The sequence below is a fragment of the Musca domestica genome, unplaced genomic scaffold (assembly GCF_030504385.1).
Source record: "Musca domestica strain aabys unplaced genomic scaffold, Musca_domestica.polishedcontigs.V.1.1 13, whole genome shotgun sequence".
NCBI lineage: Eukaryota > Metazoa > Arthropoda > Insecta > Diptera > Muscidae > Musca > Musca domestica.
The window spans coordinates 7621083-7633578 of record NW_026712172.1 but is presented as its reverse complement, the minus strand read 5'-3'; positions in this window follow the sequence as shown (position 1 = coordinate 7633578).

Sequence of the window (12496 nt, the reverse complement as noted above, 5' to 3'; positions counted from 1 at the left end):
GTAATATGCACTCCGTAACAACGATATTCAGGGAAATATATCAAATAAAGCTCAGAAACATCTTTGCCAAATTTTATCGAGATCGGTTCCGATTTGGATATAGCTCTCATATATATTTTTATCCGATTTCAAATTAATTGTGCACCAAATGGGCAATACAAGTCCGAATTTAAATGCTTCGGCATATTTAGTTCTTTAAACTTTAAATTATAATTATAATCATAGTGTGTATGATTGAATTCTCCCATAAAAACTTTTAATTGTTATACGCAGCTCTACTAAATTAGCAAAGTGGTGTAGGGTATCATAAAGTCGGCCCGCCCGACATTAAGACTTTCATTACTGGTTTTATTATACATTTGTTACGGTAGCTTTATGTGTTACGAGTAGCTTACTAAATCTACATAGTTGTATATATTATAGTCAGCCCCGTCCGACTTTTGTCCGTGTTCAAAGGACGGAGGTGTTCCACAAAAACAACTGTTATAATCCATAAAAATCTTAAAATGTCAAGCATCTATGAGAATATACAATGTATGTGTAGAAAATCATGAGCTATGTCGAGACATGAGCTACTTCGAGATAATACGACATGTAAGAGGAACTGCCTTATAAAATGAGAAACTGCCACATTTCCCTTAGGAAATGTGATTACCACCTTTGAAATACCTAAAATCAAGTTATTTGCTCGTATAAAACAAAAGATAAGATTCATTTTCGATACCAAAGATATCTGATATAAAATTGACTAAAACTGTTTTTTTTCCTTTGAATTATTTGTTCCGAGTAAAATTTACACCTCTTGCTACTTTTCATTGATTTATTCCAGATTTCTGCAAAATATTTAAATAGGCATTTTGATTATTTATTGAGTTAGACCCTTGAAGGGTGTAAAATTCTTTAAAATGTTTAATTAAATCCTCAAAGTTTTTTTTTTCAACATTGTTGTTTTCTCACAAAAAAGGTCTGCTCAATTTACCACAAATTTAAAGATTCTTTGGCAAGTCAAATTGAACAACAATAAAGTTACGCCTACTTGATTTTTGTATTTTGCTTAAATTGTTTCCAATATAATATTAAATTTCTATTTGCCTTTTACACATCCTTCGTGGGCACTGTTAAAGTTTCGTATTCGTTTCTCAATATAAGACACAATAGCAATGAAATTTTCACTTCAATATAAAAAAAAGTTTTATTGTATTGAACTCATTTAGCAGTGGTTGTCCATCCATAAGATTTCTCTTGACATTGAAAGAAACATTAGAATAATTAAAATTATTTTTATTACTTATTTTAAAACACCGACTTGTATTAAGTGTTGATGGTTTAATATAATATATGGCAGCAAAAAAATGTGTCAATTCGACCAAATTAATATTCTCACGTATTGACACTCCCACACACGCACATGCACATCGTTTTGGCTATAACATACTTACAAAAAAGGCTCCATTTGTGGGAGGTGTTAATCACATTTAAAACGTGCTGGAGTATAACACTATCAAACAACAAAAACATGTTGATATAATGAATAAATTTAAAGCATACTTTGCGGCAGCATGAATAAAATAACGGCAACAAGTACTCAATTTAAATTCATGCCAAGGGAATGATGTGCGATATTAAAATAATAATAAAATGTTGACTATCCATTGAAAGCTTTTAAAATTTAAGGAGTTAGTTAAAAAAATAAGTTATATTTAATATTTTACGAAGCATAGCTCATTACCAATTCTATATAACGATTACATACACATTTTTGGTGGGATTAACCCCCATTTTCAAAATGTATTGACTTAATCTAGACAGCCAGATTTATAGTAATAAATACCAGCGTTCAAAAATAAACAGTATGGTACTGTACCGTAGTGTTCTGTACCTTTCCGAGGTGGGTTAGATACACTAAGATAATGTACCGAACCGCAACACAACCCTTGAAAAATATTTTAGTGATGCGGTACCGGAGCACAACGAGAATCGTACTGTACCGCAGTCGGAGCACTACAAAATCGTAGTATTCCGCAGCCGGAGAACTATAAAATCGTAGTGTACCATATAGCAGAACATTAAAAAAAAAAACAGTAAAGAAAGTTCTAAAGTCGGGCGGGGCTGACTTTTTGATACCCTACACCACTTTGCTAATTTTGTAGAGCTCCACATAACAAATAAAAGATTTTATGGGAGAATTTAATCATACACGCTATGATTATAATTATAATTTAAAGATCAAAGGACTACATATGCCGAAGCATTTGTATCTTTTAAATTCGGACTAATTTTGCACCAAATGGGAGCTATATCCAAATCTGAACCGATCTCGATAAAATTTAGCAAAGGTATTTCTGAGCTGCATTTGATATATTTGCCCAAATATTGTTGTTACAGAGTGCATATTACGGCTCAGAAGGACAAAAATAACAAATCGGATGAACAATATATATGGGAGCTGTAGCTATATCTGAACCGATTTCGATCAAATTTGGCACACTTATTTTCAGGCCTAATTTGGTTGTATGTGCAAAATTCCATACTATTCGGGCTGATGTTACATGTTTGGTGCACAATAAAAGGCAAATCATTCGAAGATATATATGGAAGCTATATCTCCAATTTCAATAGGGTTCGTCCTTGGACCAAACAAATGATTTGTGCCAAATTTCATCTCTATCGGATAATAAATGCGACCTGCATTTTGTTCACAAGAATAAATGGACAGACGGACGGACATGCCTAAATCAAAGTGAATCTATGGAGATTCTCAAAAGTAACTATGGGTCTATTTCGCTTCCTTCTCCATGTTACAAACAAATGCACAAAGACATAATACCCATACCACTATGTGGTCTCTTATGCGTTAAAAATGCGACAAACAAGTAAAAAAGCAGCAAAGTTCGGCCGGACCAAACTTTTTATACCCTCGACCATTTAGAAGAAACCTGAAAAATTAATAAAAAAAAAAAGAATCCGTCGGAAAATACCGCTCAAATGAAAACCGTTATATGGGGGCTATACGAAGACGTGGTCCTGCATATGTAATTTGTGTAATAGACTCCAGTAACTGTACCGAACTTTATATACGAAATTTGAAACAATTCCGGTGAATAACGTCGCAAAAATAATCAAAATAACGAATATCGGGAGGAACCGTTACATAGAGGATATATGACCGTGGACCTATATAGACAAATTCTCTTGTAGGGGGTAATGTACTCACAAGGAACTCCTTTTTGTGGATTTTAAGACAATTCTGTTAAATAATTTGGATGAAATCATCAAAATATCGAATATCGGGGGGTACCGTTATATGGAGGCTATACGATATCGCCTGCAGACAAAAGACCGATCTGTGCAAAATTTTAGCTTCCTATCTTAATTCGTTTTGAATGTAGCGTGATTACAACAGACGGGCATGGCTAAATCGTCTTAGAATTTAACGCTGATCAAGAGTATATATACTTTTTTAGGTCTAAAGTTATTATTTCGATGAGTTACAAACTGAATGACGAACTTAATATACAATCCATACTACGATGGCAGTTCGGAAACTTCTTAGTTTAGCACAAAAAGCGCGGTATAAACAGAATGAAGTTAAGTGTTTTGGAAACTTCCATTTCTGTTATGAACACATGTTAAATTTTGGCAACTCCTTTATATAGAAACAGGTGTTCAAAAAAGACGCATCCAAATTTTTTATACCCTACACCACATAGTGGTAAGGGTATTATGTTTTTGTGCATTAGTTTGTAACAGGCAAAAGGAAACGAGATAGACCCATCGTTACTTTTGAGGACCTCCATAGAATCACTTTCTGAGTTGATTTATGCATGTCAGTCCGTCTGTCCGTGCGTCCGTCCGTCGGTCCATGTATTCTTGTGAACAAAATGCAAGTCGCATTTATTATCCAATTAAGATGAAATTTTGCACAAGTCATTTGTTTGGCCCAAGGACGAACCCTATTGAAATTGGAGATAATCGGTAAAAATTTAAATATATAAAATTAATTGAGCTCGGGATAAAGCCATTGAAATTGTAAAAAGTGCAAGAACTTACACCACAACAGAAAGAAAATAGACTCAAAAGAGCTAAAGAGATGCTTCGCTTGACCGAAAGTGGTGAACTGCCGAATTTGGGTTTCTCCGATAAGAAAACATTCGTTGTCCAGCAGTTTGTAAACAAACAAAATGATCATGTTTACATGCCAAAGAGGTCAGCTGAAAATATGCACCTTCGGTTGGCCACCAGAACTCAAGCGCCGGCCATGGTGATGGTGCGGGCCGACATAACAGCCAATGGTCGATCTCCGCTCGTATTTATCGACCGTGGCATCAGGATAAATGCCGAAAATTATCGCGAAAATATTCTGGAGGGTGTATTAAAGCCTTGGGCACGCAAACATTTTGGGCTGAGTTGTTTCGCAATTTATGACAGATAAAAGTATTGAAAATTGTGTCTCTTTGTGGGTGAGGTACCAGAAGGGGTTCGCAGATATATAGCATCTTCACAACAGATCTTGTGTTAGCAAAAATGTTTGTATGTGTGAAATTTGAAGAGAGTCGGATTCTTATTTCGCCTTCTTTGAGCGTTCTGTTTTTCGTCGTTTTTCTTTCTGTATTTTTTTGAAAATTTCGACCGCTTGTGGGGGAGGTACCAGAAGGATTGAATCGATATATTCCATCTTAACACCAGACCTTGGGTTAAAATAAATATTGGGATGTGTGAAATTTGAAGACAATCGGAATGTTACATCACATTTTATGAGAGTTGTAATTATTAAACACTAGCTGACCCTGTCCGCGTTGCCGGCCCGTAGTTTTAGTCTATTATGCATATTTGTCAAAGCATAATTATTCAAAGATATGACTGTTATAAGTGTTCATGTACTGGTCGATTAATTTTTAGTTTTTAGTCAAATGAGCAGTAATTTGGAATAATAATTGAGGGCTGAATGATTTAAGAATAGCCAAAGTTAATTACTTTTTTAAACCCATTAACACCTCAGATTATGCATTAGAGTTCTCATAAGTCCGCCAAAAGGTGGACTTGTGGGGGTACTATTACACGGAGAAAATTCTAAAATTTGTAGATATGTTGAAATTTTTGTGTACGATTTTCACCCCCCCAAATACACATTTTTAGCCAAATCCTTTGAAATAAGGTAAAATCAGGAAGTACCTTCATATGGGCACTACTGCGAAACATCGACCTACATTGAAAACTTTCTTCACCCCTTATAATCCAAGATGACAAATAGAGGCCAAATCGAAAATATAGCAGAACAACACAGCATGTCAAACCGAAAAAAATCACGTTATTTAAATAAGTAAAAATAGTTTTATCCACCTCATAATTGAGGTCAGACTGATTTCAGAATAGTCAAATATAATTACTATTTTACACCCATTACTGTAATATGGGAACTAATTTTATTTGTTATATTGTAAATTGGAGACCTCATAAAGTCCACATTTTTCATCATAGCATAATTCAATGACGATTCAAGAAATGTTCGGTCCCGTGCTACTTTCTTATATTTGTAATTTGTTCATGTTTTCACAATTTATTTCATATAGATTTATATCCCAAATCTACGTTCCCAACCAATATTCTCTTGGGGTTACAAATTTTTCTTTACTGACCACACATTAGATGTGAAAGTGGACTTGGGGATACTCCAATGTGGGGACTTTACATGAATAAATTTATATGTGGCAATTATCTGTACGATGGTTCTTTACCCCAGGGTAGCATAAATACAATTTTTTAATGGTCAAGAACAATATGGGCCCTACTCCGAAAATCTTATGCGAAGAGGTTCTCTACCCCCTTAGAAACAAAGATGCCAAATAAGGGCCAAAAATAGAAGAAAGTGGCGAAGACTCCAAAAATGGCTTAAATCATACGATGGTTATTCATGATCGATATCATGACCAGCAAAGGCGATTTAAGGTATCTTAAATGTTCAGGAAGAATTTTTGGAAGAATAAAAATCCCATTCGCTCTACTATTTTGCACCAATTATATTTGGTATTTTAGTGATTGTACTCCCAAAAATGTTTGCATTTTGAGCTCTAATTGGACGGATTATTGTCACATGAAAGAAGTAGGGCCACGCTTTGAAATAAGCCCCAATAGTCTTTTTATGTCATTTTTATTTGTTTAAATGTCTGCGCATCTTCCAGCTGAAGCACGATGTAGGCCCTGGAGTTGAAAGGTAGATGTCAGTTACCATCGTATTTCGCACTTATTTCATTTTTTGGTGAAAAATTGTATATAGTGAAAAATAATTCTTTATTTTGTTCACAAAAATCCACTGAATTCAATATGATATTACAAATAGAAAAAAATGACAAAAGAAAAATAACAAATTGAAAAAATCTTCAACTTGTTCGCTGATTTTTTACAGCAACTGTTTAAAGATCCTTACAAAGTTTGTCAATAGAATGTACTTTTGTTTTAAAATTCAATTCCATTGGAAATTTTTTTCGATATTTTCCCGTTTTGAGAATTGTTGCAATGAGATCTCTTTTTTCGGGATATTTTTAACGATTTTGAAAAAGTAATTTTCTTTTAACTTAGGTGTGACCACATTAAATTATTTCGGTATCATCTATTCCGTTTCGCCACCACATAATTCGGTACTACACTTCCATGTAACCCGCCATCAATTTCAGTTCTCAAGAAATCAAGTCAATTAAATAAATTGGTATTAATATTCGAATTCAAAAATAAAATATAAAAAACACTACAAATGTACATTAGAAAAAAGTAAATTAAAATGGAAAAAATCATGCAAAATAAAACATTACTATTGTACATTTCAAAAGTCAAAATGAAAATGTTAATATATCACATTATTACGCGATTTTTTTGGATATTATCCTATTCGGATAAGAGACAATTCCGAATTTGTATGAATCATTAAAATCAGTTCAGCGGTTCTTAAGTTATAAGCGTAGTAACTAACACAACTTTCATTTATATATATAGATTTTGACCATTTGTTGGGGAAGTACCAGAAGGAGGTGACCGATTTTGCCCATCTTAACACCAGACCTTGGGTTAAAATAAATATTGGGATGTGTGAAATTTGAAGACAATCGGAATGTTACATCACATTTTATGAGAGTTGTAATTATTAAACATTTTGACCATTTGTGGGGGAGGTACCTGAAGGAGTGGACCGATATATTCCTTCTTAACACCATACCTTGGGTCTATATAAATATTGAGATGTGTGAAATTTGAAGACAATCGGATTCTTGCATCACATTTTATGAGAGTTGTAATTATTCAACATTTTGACCATTTGTGTGGGAGGTACCAGAAGGAGTGGACCCGTATTGTCCATTCTCTCACCAGGCCTAGCACTGACGCAAATATTAGGATGTAACAAGTTGGAGCAAAATCGGATTATCCTTTCACTTTCTGTGCAAAAAATATTTTTTTTTGAAAATTTCGACCTTTTGTGGGGGAGGTACCAGAAGGAGTGGACCGATATTGCCCATCTCCGAACTCGATCTAAGTTTGACAAAAATATTACGATGTACCAAGTTTGGACCAAATCGGATACTCCCTTCGAGAGTTATCGTGCGCACCAGCCAGCCAGACAGACGGACGGACGGACATCGCTAGATCGACTCCAAATGTTCGGAAACGGATTTGGTCCAAAGAGACCTAGGGTCTAAAACCGATATTTCGACTTGGCACATTTTGGCCGTATCAAATGATATATACCCTCTGTAGCCATATGGATGAGGGTATAATTAATCGAATTGCAAGCTATAATGATTAAAGTACCGAAAATAGAGAGGTACATTATATTAGCGCTATGGAAAAAAAAATATATATATACTAAGATCTGCTACTGGAGCTAGAATCCATTACAAACTACAAGTACCAATTTCTAGACCAATCCGTTAAAAAATGAGGCATCAATCGCCAAACGTAAAACGCAGATATATATACTTACAATACATAATATATATAAATAATGTTCGGCCATCGATACTAATTCGAATTAGAAAAAAAAACCTTATTTCAGATAAATCTGTTTAAAAAGATGGCTGAAATTGGCAAAACACCAAACAAAAAATTTGGACACAATACAAACTATTTTGCCAAATTCCAAAGCTCTACGTCAAATAATGTGGGCTGTGTGTTGATTTCACGAATGTCTTGTTTTATCGAATTTTTCGATATACTAAGTTATACATGAAGATCGGCATTATTATGGGGACTAAAAGTCGACTTACATTTTTGCAGCATGTATTTTATTTCCTCAATATATCTGATTACTAACTTTGAAATACCTATAATAAAGGTATTTCTTCGTATGGAACAACAGATATTATTCATTCTTGATACCAAATATATTAGATGTAAAACATTATTTTTTCGAGTAACGATTAAGTAACTCTTGCTTCTGTTCATTGATTTCAACCAGATTTGTGAAAAATATTTAAATAGTCCTTTTGATTATTTATCGAGTTAGACCCTTGAGGGTTGTAAAATATGTAATTAAAACCTCAATGTTTATTTGATGTTTTATTTTCATTTTTTTTTTTGTTCGCAAAAAGGTCTGCTCAATTTACCACAAATTTGAAGCTGTTGTTTGGCAAGTCAAATTGAACAACAATAAAGTTACGCCTTCTTTATTTTTGTATTTTGCTCAAATTGTTTCCAATATAATATTACATTTCTTTTTGCCTTTTACACATCCTTCGTGATCTCTGATAAGGTTTCGTATTCATTTCTCAATATAAGACAAAATAACAATGAAATTTTCACTTCAATTTAAAAAAGTTTTATTGTATTGAACTCATTAAACACTGGTTGTCCATTTCAGAATTCTCTTGTCATTGAAGTAAAAATGTGAATAATTAAAATTATTTTTTTATATTTATTTAAAACGCCCACTTGTATTAAACTTTGATGGTTTAATATTATATGTACCAGCAAAACAAATGTCAATACGGCCAAATTAATATTCTCACGTATTAACACAAGCACATGCACATCGCTTTGGCTATAACATACTCTCCAAAAAAGGCACCATTTGTGGGAGGTGTTAATCACATTTAAATCGTGCTCGTGTAATAAAAAAATAAAATCATGTTGAAAAAATTCATCAATTTAAAGCATACTTTGCGGCCGCGTGAATAAAACAACGGCAACAAGTATTTAATTTAAAATCATGTCAAGGGAATGATGTAACAATACAAAAAAACAATGACTACCAGCCCAAAGTATAACTGCACAAAGGAAAGATAATAATAACAACCTTTTTGATAAAACCAAACCTTTCCAGGATACCTTATATTAGAGCGAATATTTATGAAATTGTAAGTTAAAAATGTAAGTAACCAGCTGACCCAGACCACGTTGCTGGCCCTTCGTTTTAGTTTTTATACCCTACAACACTATGTGTTGGGGGTATTATAAGTTTGATTGGGCCAAAAATTATGTAACACCTCGAAATATTGGTTTCCCACATATTTCCTATCTCGTCGAGCTAAGTCGATCTAGATATATATGTCCGTCCGTCCGTCTGTCCATGTTAATTTGTAATCATTCTACAGTCTACGCAATTATGGACCGATCTTCACGAAATTTAGAGTGGAGGTGGGGCTAGAGCCAGAATAGAAGCCGTTGGAGGTGATCTCATAATATTTAGGGGTTGAAATGGACCAAAAATTGAAAATATTCCTGATTTTACAATTGATCTACAGGTCGCAATTATAGAAGTTAGCATGGGACTAGAGCTTAGGGCTGGGCAGAAGCCTTCCTATTTTGATGGTCATCGGGTAATATTTGGTGGGCGAAATAGACCATAACATTTGTGTTAAATACAAGTAAAATTTTCCATTAAACCGCGAATATTTTTAATCCCGGCGAAATCACAAATAGACGAACAGGTCAATTCTGACCGTTACATAGATGCCAATAGTAAATATATCGGATATAGGATATAGCGAAACATATACAATGTGTATATACAAAAGGAGGGGATTTTAGCTAGAATACTTATATCTCAAAAATGGCTTAACCGATTTTGACAAATTTGTCAATTCAGAATGCCCTCTTGGCATAAAAGAAGACAATCTAAAAAAATCGCATAAAAATATGCCAATAATGATGTTAATATAGATTTTGAAGTATTTTGTGACATTATTTTATTATACCCTACAACACTATGTGTTGGGGGTATTATAAGTTTGATTGGGCCAAAAAATATGTAACACCTCGAAATATTGGTTTCCCATATAGGAAAGTATATATGGTTCTTCCTATCTCGCCGAGCTGAGTCGATCTATCTATATATGTCCGTCCGTCCGTCTGTCCATGTTAATTTGTAATCACTCTACAGGTCGCAATTATGGTCCGATCCTCACGAAATTGAAAATGGAGGTGGGATTGGGGTCAGAATAGAACCCTATTATTTTTGGAGATGATTGCATAATATTTAGGGTTGAAATGGACCAAAAAAAGGCTACAATTATGAACCAATCGACGCGAAAATTTACATGAGGCTAGAGTTTAGGACTGGGCAGAAGCCATCGGACAATATTTAGCGGGTAAAATAGTAATAATTTTTATGTAAGAAAGTACGAAAATTGCCACTAAACCCCGAATATTTTTAGTCCCAGCCATATTACAAATACATTAAAAGATTACTTCTGACATTTACAGGGATGTTGAAAGCCAAGAAATCGTATATATAGCAAAATATGTACAATATATATTTAAAAGAAATAGATCTTATTTATTCTGCTCATAAGTCAAGAACCGCCTGGCCGATTTCCACAATTCCCATTAAAATCTAAAAAAACTCGCGGAAAAATATACCAATAAAGAAGTAAATATTTTTTGTTACATTTTTGTCATATTTTTTATCGCATGAGATTTTTTCCATTTGAATTACAATTTTGAATTGCAAATTTTCCAAATTTGTACACCCCGCAACACGACGTTTTGAGGGTATTATATACAGTCGCAATTATCGTCCGAGCCTCACATGCATGGGGTAGGGTTGGGGTCAAAAATAAAGCAAAAAAAAAAAAAAAAAACCAAAAATACTGCTTTTTGCGCAAACTCACGTTAAGTACGTCTTTATATCCCCCACCATACGTATGGAGGGTATATTAAGTTCGTCATTCCGTATATAACTCATCGAAATAATAATTTTAGACCCAACAAAGTATATATATATTCTTTATCAGCGTAAAATTCGTCTGTCTGTTGTAATTACGTAAGAATCAAAACGAAAAAAGATAGGAAGCTAGAATGTTCGAATATGGGCGATATCGGTTTACGATATCGTATAGCCCCTATATAACGGTACCCTCTGATATGATTTTAGCCACATTTTTCAACGGAATTGTCTGATAATCCACACAAGGAGTTCCTTGTGGGTACGTCATCCCTTGGAAGAGAATTATCTATATAGGTTCACGATATCGAATATAATATAATATTATAACATACATAGTATGGAGGGTATATTAAGTTCGTCATTCCGTTTGTAACTCATCAAAATAATAATTTTAGACCCAACAAAGTATATATATTCTTGATCAGCGTAAAATTCTAAGACGATTTAGCCCTGTCCGTCCGTTCCTCCGAAGATGGTCTATATCAGTCCACGATATAGTATAGCCCCCATATAACGGTATCCCCCAATATTCGGTATTTTGATGATTTTAGCCACATTTACAATAGAACTTTCTGAAATTCTACACAAGGGCCAAAAATTATGTAACACCTCGAAATATTGGTTTCCCACATAGGAAAGTATGTATGGATCTTCCTATCTCGCCGAGCTGAGTCGATCTAGCTATGATGTCCGTCCGTCCGTCTGTCCATGTTAATTCGTAATCACTCTACGGGTCGCAATTATTGTCCGATCTTCACGAAATTTAGAGTGGAGATGGGGCTAGGGCCAGAATAGAGCCCTATTGTTTTTGGAGATGGATAAGGATTATATTTAGCTATAATATGGACCACAACAACTAACAGCAAGACGGAGTGCGTAAATATTGGGCAAATGTCCCTGGTCAAAATGCTGGGCAGTGCACCGTGATATAATTTCAAAAGCGAAATCTTCCAAAATGGATTTGGACATAAAGGGGCTTCTAACATATTGTAGTGTTGTAGGGTATCACATGGTCGGCTCTTTAGATTTAGCTCCAATATATATGTTTCATCCGATTTGATGTTTAAGCCCCTTACATTCGTAATATACGAAAATGATATTTAGTACCAGATATTAGATTCAGCCCAGCAATACATGATTCAAATTTTATTAAGATTGGTTCAGATTTGGATATAGCTCCCCTATATATCTTCGTACCATTTTTGGTTTCTTGTGCTCCAAATGGCTAATTTCAGCCCAAAGTGAGTGAGAAGTTGCACTTCCGAGCGAATTCATTCTAGAAGTTAACATTTAAAACTTGGTGAAAATCGCTTCAGATATAGCTATAGTTCCCATATATATGTT